This window comes from Saccostrea echinata, unplaced genomic scaffold (genome assembly GCF_033153115.1).
Source record: "Saccostrea echinata isolate AGI-Se365-2 ecotype Australia unplaced genomic scaffold, CSIRO_AGI_Sech_v1 ptg000001l, whole genome shotgun sequence".
Lineage (NCBI taxonomy): Eukaryota > Metazoa > Mollusca > Bivalvia > Ostreida > Ostreidae > Saccostrea > Saccostrea echinata.
Genome location: NW_026889750.1, coordinates 3,510,457 through 3,522,662, shown reverse-complemented (window position 1 = coordinate 3,522,662; position 12,206 = coordinate 3,510,457).

Genomic DNA, 12,206 nt, shown 5'->3' with positions numbered 1-12,206 from the left:
GTATAGAGGGGTAGACCAATCTGATTAAAATAAGACTTATCATTCGTCACTGGGGAGTGCCTACGACTATGATTCCATCCAAAAGAGATCTGCCACTAACCATAGGCGCTTGGTATCCATGGTATCTGGAATACCTAATTGAAGACCTACAGGTAATATTGAAGACCTACGGAAGACCTACAAAAATATGGGCTATAGACAGCAAATCCGATGTGATATTCTGATTAATTATGTCTTAAATATATAAAATACACAAAAAAGTTTTCTAAAAAGAAGTTTTAAAGTGTATTTTTAAAGCTTGATATGGGGAACTATTTCTTCTCTCAGACGACCAACACAAGAACGATAACTCGCGTAAATAACAAATCAGCACAGCTGTTCACCAAAACATATCAGAAAAATGTAAATAAATCATTAGTTAAATGAAGAAAAATAGAATCATTGAAGATATTTAAAAATAAATACATCAAAGATGAAATAATAAAAGGGAATATTCAATTAGATATTATTTTATTTTGTAAAAAATATAAATAAATAAAATAAAAACAAAAAACTTAACCAAAGCAGAGACATATACATTTTATATAATACCATAATTTGATCAATCATAAAATATATGTATATTTTTAAATGAATTATTAAATTGTTATAGTAAGTTTCCAGATCCTATGAGTGGACTTTATTTTTTACTGAATTCCTTTTTTTCATTTTTTAAATTTATTTTCAAAATTATTTTGGTATATCAATGCACAAATTAAATATTATAATTTAAATAAATATGTTTATGCTTTTGACAGAGTGTTAAAACTTATTAAATATAAATTAACTAAAAAAATCTTAAGTATTTTTTCTTAAAGATCAGAACCACAATCACTTACAAAATCTTCTTGTATTTCACTGAGCCTGAACAGCAAAAAATAATAATTTATTCAAAATATGCATACATATCATTCAAGTGATTACATGCATGTTACTTGTTTAATTATAAACAAAATTTGTATACTTTGTATGTAATTAACAAACAGAATAATTTCTTGCTACTATCCATAAATTCATTGATTAATTCTGTATATATTAAACTGTTGTGTTAATTTATATTTCATAGAATTCCACTTGAAAGTCTTATTATATTCATATTTCAGCTGATATTTATTTTTCATGACATATATTGTTCTTATTTTAAGGAGATGTCAACCAGTGTAAGTTTCAGAACTTCTGTTTCCATTTCCTTTCAATTTTTTTAATAAAAATATGTTCAAGATCTGTTCAATTTTGGCTCTACATGTTAAAAAAAATTCTTAATGTTTTAATTAGTATTTCTTGGCGTACAGGACAGGTTATTTTAAAATACATTGTGTCATTTATTTTTTTTTTAAATTGATCTTGCCACTGTAAGATAAATATGCTTTTGATTAAGGGGAAAAAGTGACCATTTTGGAAATTATTTTTTTTTTTCCAAATGTTATCAAGCCACATGTAAAACTCATTGATTTTTTATTTCTTCACTTAATAGCTTAAATTATATTAAGAAATCTAATTCTTTCATGTAGCAGAGACAATGAGTGTCTCTGCAAGAAGATAATATAATTCAAAGATTTTTAAAAATATATCTTTGCTATGTTGACTGTAAATTAACTTCATCAGAGCAAGTGGGGTATGTTGATAATTGCAATCAAAACACGGATATATCCTCAGGGTGTGTATATAACACATTAGTGTTGAAGCCTTTAGTTCAGAGTGATATCTTTTTCCATAGGGGCTTGTCTTCCGGATCACAGGCGCCTGAAGTGTGGATCGATAGCAGTGATACAGTTTAAATTATAAGCGAGACGGATGTGCGAACTCCAAAACCTCCTTCAAAGCTGTCAATGGAAAAAAATTTTTGTGTCCGATTAATAAATCGTCCGATTACGACATATAAAACACTAATGATGGGGTTTAGGTGAAAGAGATAAGTAGAAGAACATTTCCTTGACAGAGTGCTTGCAAAATTATGATATATAGGTAACACTATTATTACCTTGGAAATATGTCTCGAAGCAGGGACCCCCCCCCCCCCCGCCGTTTGTTTACAAATTTTGTTTCTTACCTTGTGTATTTTTATTATACCGTATAAGGCCATTCTCTAAACGTAAGAAAAGGTACAATCTGCTTGCACAGAACGACATATGGATGTGATTGAAGGGGAAATTTTTATATTTTTGAGAAATTATAAGCGCTTACATTTTTTTTAAAGGGGGGGGGGGGGGGGCTATCGATCCACACTTCAGGTGCCTGTGTTCCGGATTGTTAAATGTAAAATAAATTTATAAAATTTTGAGTCTACTTTAAAAAGTTGTTAAAATAAAAGATTCTGTCACTTTCAGTCAAGAAAAACCACGTTTAAAAAAGACGAACCACACCTATATATACATAAACTCTACGTAGAGTGCACTTTGTGCAATTTGTACACTTAAATATACTTTAAGATTGGAACAAGGCAAAATTTCGAGAATGAAGGCAGAGAGAGAGAGAGAGAGAGAGAGAGAGAGAAATCAATACATCTCAACGATTTTCAAGAACACAATAGATATACAGATGTGTGCCAAAAGTGAAGATAATTTTATTTTTTCTCTATATATTTCATTGAAATCAACATTTTGTAAAATCAGTGGAATGACAACATTTCTTGACAGATTTTACCATAAATTTCTTGATAATCCAAGAAATTGTTTTATTTGATAAAAACAATAGTTTTAGCTGATCAGCATCGTATTTAAAAAATATTGTAATTAAAGTGCAACATGAAAATTTGAAGTCATATACGCACAATGAATTATATAGTCAATATTGATCTTGAATTTTAGAACTGATATAAATTATGAACTTTTTTCTAAAAAGTAAATATCATGCAGTGGCGTATATTCCATATAGGCAAAAAGGCTGTAGCCTACACATCATTTTCTTAGGGATAAAAAATTGGTTTGAAAAAAGGGAAGAAAATTAAGATGATAATAATTCTTATCTATTAATTTTATGTTGTTGCAAATGCCAAAAAAGCATTCCTAGCAATCCGTACTTTTATACCTATCCAACGTTGACAGTTTTACTATGTATTTAATGACAAAACTTCCTGTAGCTGGAATTTTTTAAAATCCGAAACTCGAGTGTTTTATTAAGTCTGTATCAGACAATATCAAAACCATCGACAGCAACAGCAGGCCATGATTAGTGCAGGAAATGAAATTAATATTACTGGAAATATATTTTTGGTTAGTAGGAAATTAAATGTATTGATCGTATTTAGATTATTTAGTAAGGAAGTTCCCATATTTTCTAAGCAGAGTAAAAATAAGTTAAAAGTTCTCAATTTTGTTTAAGTAGTCTTCATATCATGATATAAACTGAAAAAAAATGTTTACAATATTACAATATTATTTTCACTTGTCAAATTGTAGATGACAATCGTACATGATCGTAGATGTCTTCGTAAAAAAGCTCCCACCGACCCCCCCCCCCTCCCCCCTTCCCCCAGGAGGCGACCTTCTCTTTGCCTACCCACACTTTGTGCCTTAGATTAAATCTGTGACTTCTCACTAGCCTACACATTAGCAGATAGGAATATACGCCACTGAATATGTACAATGATCTTTTAGAAAAAGATAACTACACATTTTTCTGGTTTAAGTACTGAAATAAATAATGAAATTTACTGGACAAAAATTGACCATTTGCCAGCGATTTAACTATATGTGGTTTTCAATAAAATATATATAAAAAAAATTGGCTTCACTTTTGGCACAGATCTGTACTTTAAATTTTCATATTATTTTCGACTTGTTTAAAAATTTTATTTACTATTGAAAATAACATTTAGGACTAAGTGTATCGTAAAATGTATTTTTAAAAAAATCATTTAATTTACCTTTACTTTACTGACAATATACGATTATATCGTACTATTGTAAAAATTGAAATGCATCAACAGTAAATCTCTAACAAAATGGATTATTTTTTCACGAAGAATAAAGTTCCTTATCTCTACCTGTTATGAAGGGTTCAATATAAAGTACTTTTTGTAGTCTTTCAAAAGCATTTATTTTTCAAGTAGTCTTGTTCTTACTGAGCAATAGCTTAAATTTATTCCAATGATCGTTGTACTTACGTCGCGTTCAAATGGAGACCATTTGAGTACATCCATAGTTAACATATGTAAATTTCACAAGAATACAGCTAAGCATTTGAGAGAAGTATAAATTCAAATTAGTCGCACTTATCTAATGTGTTACCCGTATAAATCAGAACTGTGACTGGGTTCAAGAAAACTTTTTTAAAACAATGTTTGAAAATGCATTTTTATTATGCCCCCGTAATCAAAGATTTGGGGGTATATAGTTTTTGCTATGTCCGTCAGTCTGTCTGTCTGTTTGTTTGTTTATCTGTTTGTCCGCAAAGACTTTAACATTGCCCATAACTTTTGATTGGTTGGAGCTATGGCTTTCATATTTCTCATGTGTATTTCTTGTGACAAGACCTTCCTCTGGGTACCAACATATTTGACCTCTTGACCTTGGAGTTTGACACACTTTTGAAAAAATTTACCCAACTATAGCCTTGGCCATAACTTTTGAACGGTTAGTGCTAGGGCTCTCATATTTCACAAGTGTATTCATTTTAACAATACCTTTCCATGAGTGTAAATATTTTTGACATTGACCTTAGAGTTTTGCCCACTTTTTAAAAAACTTTAACCTTGGCAATAGCTTTTGAATAGTGAGCACTAAGCCTTTCAATTTTCACAGGTTTATTTCTTGTGACAAGACCTTCCTTTGAAAACCACCAATTTTGACCTTGACCATGGAATTTGACCCACTTTTAGAAAACATTAACCTTGACCATAACTTTTGATTGCATGGTTGGAGCTATGACCTTCATATTTCTTGTGACATGACCTTCCTTTGGGTGCCAACATATTTGGTCTCTGGACTTTGACCTTGTAGTTTGACCAACTTTTGCAAAAATTTACCCAACTTCAACCTTGACCATAACTTTTGAACAATTGGTGCTAGGACTTTCATGTTTCACATGTGTATTCATCGCGACAAGACCTTTCTATGGGTGTAAAAATTCTGACCTTTGAACTTGACCTTAGAGATTGATCCACTTTTAAAAAAGTTTAACCTTGGCCATAACTTTTGAACAATTAGTGCTAGGGCTTTCAATTTTTACAGGTATATTTGTGACAAGACCTTTTTTTGGATATCAACATTTTTGACCTTTTGACCTTGGAGTTTGGCCTCCTTTTGAAAAACTTTAAGCTTGGCCATAACATTTGAACAGTTGGTGCTAGAGCTTTTATATGTTGCATGTATATTTCTTACGACAAGGTCTTCCACTGCATACCATTAATTTTGACATTTTGACCTTGACCTTGGAGTTTGACCTACTTTTAGAAAACATTAATTTCAACCATAACTGTTGAATGGTTGGTGCTTGGGCTTTCATATTTACCAGGTATATCCATTGACACAAGTCCTTTCTTTGGGTAACGACATTTTTGATCTCTTGAACTTGACCTTGGAATTTGACTTGCATTTGAGAAACTTTAATTTTCGCCATAAGCTGCCATACGGGGGCATCAGTGTTTCGATAATACATCTTGTTTTGTAGGAATTAAAATATAGCAATTGCACATGCTCAGTGCAGTTAGAAACTCTATGCACGCAAAAGAGTTTCCGATCTCTTTCTGTTGTGAAGAATGTAATACACGGTCTTGTTGCAGTCTTTGAAAAGTAACTGTTTTTGTGAGCTGAACTCTAGTCATCACGTACCCTGAGTTACCGTTCACCGCTATCAATCGAAGGTTTGAGAGCTCTTACTGACTCCTTAGACTTATATACTAGCATATAGATAAATAATTTTTCAGTGGTCACTGTTTGCATGAATATTAGATACATTGCAATGCATTACAAAGTTACAAGATCGAAAGCCCCCCACTCATTGGATTTGAATTAATTTTTATGCCCCCGTATCGAAGATTCGGGGGTATATAGTTTTTGCCTTGTCCGTCCGCCAGTCTGTTTGTCCGCAAGAACTTTATCATTGCCCATAACTTTTAATTCGTTGGAGCTATGGCTTTCCTTGTGACAAGACCTCTCTTTGGGTACCATCAAATATGACCTTTTGACCTTGGAATTTGACCCAGTTTTGCAAAATTTTAAAAAAACTTTAACTTTGACCATAACTTTTGAACGGTTGGTGCTAGGCTTTCATACTTCACATGTATAATCCTTGTGACAAGACCTTCCTTTGGATACCAACAACTTTGACCCTTTGGCCTTGATCTAGGAGTTGACCCAGGAGTTTTTTGGAAATCTTTAACCTTGGCCATAACGTTTCAACAGTTGGTGCTAGGGCTTTCATACTTCACTTGTGTATTTCTTGTGAGAAGGCCTTTCCTTGGGCATACGAGGGCATCAGTGTTTCACAAACACATCTTGTTTTTTCATGAATAACTCCTATTCTCTACCTGTTATGAAAGGTTTGATATTGAGTAATATTTTGCCAGATGAACTCTCGTGTTTTCGTCACTGAGTCCCTGCATTAATATAAGCTTTATTCCAATGATCGTTGTACTTACGTCGTTCAAAGGGAGATCATTTGAATACATCCAGAGTTACCATATGCAAATTTCACAAGAATACAGCTGAGCATTTGGAAGATAAGTATAAACAAGCAAATTTAAAGAATTGTGGTACCCCGCTTTAGGTATCTTTATATATATATATCTCTTATGCCATTATTTATGGCATGTTGTGTCAAGTATGAACGAATCATATGTCATTCAAAAGTAATAACCAAAAATATTTTTTCAAGGTCAAGAGATCAAAAATCATAGCAAGATCGGAAACATCTTCTCATAGGTAATGTTTATGTCAGATATTAAAACCCTATCTCTTCTCATTCAAAAGTTATAAGCAAAGATAACATATTTGAAAAGTAGGTCAAACTTCAAGGTCAAGGTCACAGGGTCAAAAATCATAGTATATTTGGAAAGGTCTTGTCACAGGTAATGTACATGGTTGAATTAAAAAAATGACCAAACACATATTTTTCAACCTGCACTAAAAGTACAGGCAATGGGAATAAATTTCTATGTCTCAGCATATGTCTTTAGATAGTGTCTAAATACCTGCCAAATATCTCATTGATATCTCAATTCACAAAAAAAGTTATGCCCCAAAATGATGCCAAAGATGTCAGGAGTGCAACACCTTATAGTGACATTTTGAAATTTCAATATTTTTTGAAGATCTGTGAAATAAATAATAATGGTTTATGGTGGAAATAAAGACTTTCCTGATAATATTCAAAGTATTAAGCTTTAAAGGTAGACTGTAGCAACTTTTGTTTGACCAAGTTGTGGTCATGGCTGATGTTGAAAAAAAAATGTTATACCATGTCAGGAGTGCAACAGAAAAAATGTAGTGTTGCTAAAAAACAAAAAACAAAAAATAAAAAAACAAACATCGATTTTAAAAATCTGAAAAACAATTAAGTCAAAAAAGAAATTTCAAAGTGTAAAACAATAACTGATATACAATTTAAAACTTAAAATTTTATATATAAATCACAAGCAGCATTAATGAGAGTCAAGTGTCTGTGCATACCCAATAATGTACGGAGTGCAACATTTGATGTTTTGTTCCCCAGCATGAAAAGAAAACTTTTATCTGTATACGATTCTCTGATTTTTATTTTGGAAAATAAAGACACAAAGAACATTTTTACAAAATAGATTTATCAATTACAGGGTCTGTTCTGTGTTTCAAATCTATTAATCTGGTCAGGTGTGCAACAATTATTTTAAAGATTCAATTTATATATATATGATGAAAAGGCTTCTACTCATGCTAAGAAATATTCTTAAATTAATAATAACCTATTTGAATAATTTAGTACTAAATTATTGACAGTTTTATTATTAAAATCCTCCTCTTTTTCAGTTTTATCAATTTAGATGTGTTTTTATCTTTTCTTTGATTTTTTTTAAGAATGTGAAAAATAAATACACAATGGAAAAAATTGTTATAAAGTTCAAGTAATTCCACCTAAACTTCACTGAAACAACAGAAAAAGTTCTGATATAATTTTTGCTTCACAACTCTACTTTAAAGACTCCCATGCTCTTGTTCAGGAGTGCAACAAATATGTTAGAATTATTGCTGATCAAATATGAATAAATATAAAGAAAAAAAATTATGAGTAGAATGTTTCTGGTTGAGCTCAGTTGCTAACAGTGTTTGTCCCGTGAAGGAGAATATGCTATAACAATATATTTTATCTTCTAAATATATATTTTAGCTAATTTTTTGACATAAATAGGGAATAATTCAAAATATAAAGTCAAGTTTAAATACTTTCATGTGTTTAATTATGAAGTACTGAACTTGCCGTAAATGATAAAAAAATATCAAATGACGAACTGAATCACAAACGAAGAATGGATTACTGTGTGGTATAATTTTTAAAACAATGTTAAAGAAAATCGGATATCAGATGTCAGGAGTGCAACAAAAAAAGGTAACTAAGGGTCACTTCAAAATCTAGTATTTTTTGTAAGAAAAGTTGTATGTCATAATTCTCTTTTGGCTTAAATTAAAAAAAACTGACTTAAATGGACAAAAAATGATTTGGGGGAAATTTTTTTAGTTTCATATTTCTTTCATATTAAAACTTTTCAAACCAGAATAAAAAAAACAATGTAAAATAACAATCAAAAAGCCAAATTTTTCCACATATACAAGAGAAGAAACTCAATCAAGGTTTAGATCTAATAATTTATATCCCTGATACCATTTTGAGGCCTAAAAAACTACCAGCTCTTTCGATTATGTATTTCAGAAAGTTTTCTTCTAGGACATAGTGATATTTTCTTCTTTACAAATAAAGTTTATCTAATAAAAATTCTGAAACTTTTTTTTATTTAATTCTCTATTCAATTGCAACTTCAGGAATTTTAACTAGAATGCATGTATAATATGATGATATAAGTGAAAAATATGTAATGGGTAGTTGATTTTTTTCAAAAAATTTCAATTTGGTGGTCATTTTTTTTTTTATTCACCCACATGCGAAATATGAAAGCACTGTCTCTTCTTGTTCAAAAGTTATGATTAAAGTAAAAGTTTTTGTGACAGATGGACAGACTTACAGAATGACAGACAGACAGACGAATGAGATTTAATACCCCTCGCTTTCGCGAAAGCGGGGGACAATTAGAGGTGGTGGGATAAAATATATTGAGGTTAAATCTTGTTTGCTTCAGGCATATTTTAAGGCACATGAAATGTACTTGCAAGTGTAACTTGTGCACCAAGAGTGCTCCATATCAAATAAGTCGCACTCATTATAAGTTTCACATTGTTAAGATTTTTTTTTTAACCTTAAAGGTTATTTTAGTTATTTTTAAACTTAAGATATTTTCCTTTCTTCAAACTAACGTGTTACTTGTATGCATGAATCAGAATTAAGACTGAGTTCTTCACTTTCCCGGTTCAGCCATACATTTTCTCTTTCCTGTTACATAATCTGGTGCCGATGACTACCCTTGGACTTGCAGGTGAAAGTAAGTAAAGTAAAAGTGACATAAATGTACAAAAAACCATGCACAGCATAACATAATAAAGCACCATCTTCTCATGAAATAACCACATAAGGCAGCTATGGCGTTCCATAGATCTGTGATGTCTTGCAATGAAAGCAGAAGCTTTTTACACTGTATATTGTATTATATAACAATTGATTTAAATACATTAATAAGGATTAATATAACGTAAATGTATATTAGTATAAAAACATGCAATTTTCTCTAAATGCCTGGATAGCTATAATTCTTTTCATCCTAAAAATATTTGTTGATCAATTTTCAATTAGAAATTATTAGATTTTAATTAGAAAATGTTTATCTGGTGATTTTATCCGCTTTTCCTGAAAATATTGAGATTTGGTAATTTTCCCTATATACATGTAATACGATTAACTATAATGACGAATTTTGAAGAAATACTGTACCATGGGTAAATACAGTTTACTTTATGAATTCAGTGTCATTTTGGTGATCATTTTCAGTTACTTAACTGCTGAGTCTCGGAACCTGCATTAGAATCGGACTCCCTGAAATTTGCATGGATTGAGTTCAGCATAAATATACATCAGAGAAAATTCAAAGAATTTCTTCCTATGAATCATTTTATTTACAGCACTGTACAACATACATTGTATGTTTATTTATTTCATATTCATTTTTATTTACGGAAAACTTTGATCGCCTTATACGTACATGTAGCTCACTGATATACCCTTGGATTTGAATGAACATAAATCTACATAAAATATTAAGAAACGTTTGTGAAGACAGGCTTTGACGTTTCTGATCCGGGGCAGGCCCGTAGAACGCGCGGGGGGGGGGGGGGGCACGGCCCCCACCAATCTGATTAAAGTCAGATCTTTGTTACGCTCCGAAATTCTGTACAGCGACCATTAAAAGATCTGATTTAAATCAGATTGGGTTGCTACTTTTTCTGAGTATAGTATTTTGTCATAGTAAATTTTCCTTTAGATGCTGGATGGCTCCCTCCTTTTTGTTGGGAAAGGTCAAGCTCTGGCAAATTCCAAGATTTGGACAGTTAAGGACCCTCTCTACACCAGCGCAAAAAGGTTTTTTGGACATCGAGAAAATTATATTGAGCAAAGGTGTAAATATTGAGCTGATCTATTTAAATTTTAATATATGGTACGTGCCATTTACCCCCGGGAAAAATGTTCAAACACAACACAGTATCTATGAACAGAAATCACAGTTGTTTACTTCCATGAAGAAAATACATGTAAATAATGTGTTCAATTAATTTATCTTGGCCTATTAAAATGTTAAGAATACTTGTATTGATTACAAATTGAGTAATATATTGTAAATTTCTATTTATTGGAATTTAGATCTAAGAGCAGATCACTCTAACTGCAGAAAAATACCGGTACCATAGAATCTGAACTCTTTAGTGTGCAGTTTAGAGAGGGTTCTTAATTTTTTTTCTATTTATTTATTTATAATTATTTTGTTTTTTTGCTTGTCAGATTTTTTGGGGGGAAGTTGGCCCCCACTTTTGAAACCGTTGCTACGGGCCTGCAGGGGGTTTAAGGGGGAAATAAAACTTTCGTATAATCGTAAAAAAAATGAATGACGCTTGAAATGGGTCCCACGACTAGGAGTGGACTCAGGATTCCTGACGTTGTCAAGGGTGAAAACGAAAATTTTAAAACGATTGCAAATCTACAGGACACCAACTATCATATTCCAAAAGATGAATTGGCTACTACCTATAGAATGTAAGAGGTGTTTCAGGAAGAAGATAATTTGACAGACAGACGGACCAGGATAAACAATATACCAGAACTTTCTTCAGAAAAATATGGCAAGGCCAGTTTAGTTAAATTTTTTTTGAAAGACTTACAAACGTTCATACCATTATTCATATAATAAATATTGTTCCATGTATACAAGAGAAATGAATTTTTCAAACATTCCTTCCATCAACAGATGCACACCATTTCTTAAAATGGAGACGGTTACTCAGCATAGTACATATATATGTACATACATATTAATGTGCACGCATTCAAGTTTATAAATGTTGGCAATGCATGTTTTCGTTCCTCAGACGTCAAAAGGGAAGTGTGTATGTAGTGGATAAAAATTTTTAAGATAATAGTGATTATATTTGCTTTTATTCACCAAACTTCATATTTTAATGAATTTTCTAGGAAAAAACATATAAATACTTAAACATTTCCTTTGTGCAATTGAAGGATTTAATAAGAATATTATTTGCCGAGGGCTCTCTAAACTTCTCTTCTAATTGCTTAAGGTCATTGAATCTATCCTGCAAGGGGAAATGTCATTCTCACGTTATCCAGTAAAAATGTTGTTGGTATCCAAAGGAAGGTCTTGTCACAAGGATTACATATGTGAAGTATGAAAGCCCTAACACCAACCGTTCAAAAGTTATGGCCAAGGTTAAAGCTGGGTAAAATTTTGCTAAACTGGGTCAAACTCCAAGGTCAAGGTCAAAAAGTCAAATATGATGGTACCCAAAGAAAGGTCTTATCAGAAGAAATACCCATGTAAAATGTGAAAGCCATAGCTCCAACCAATCAAAAGTTATGGG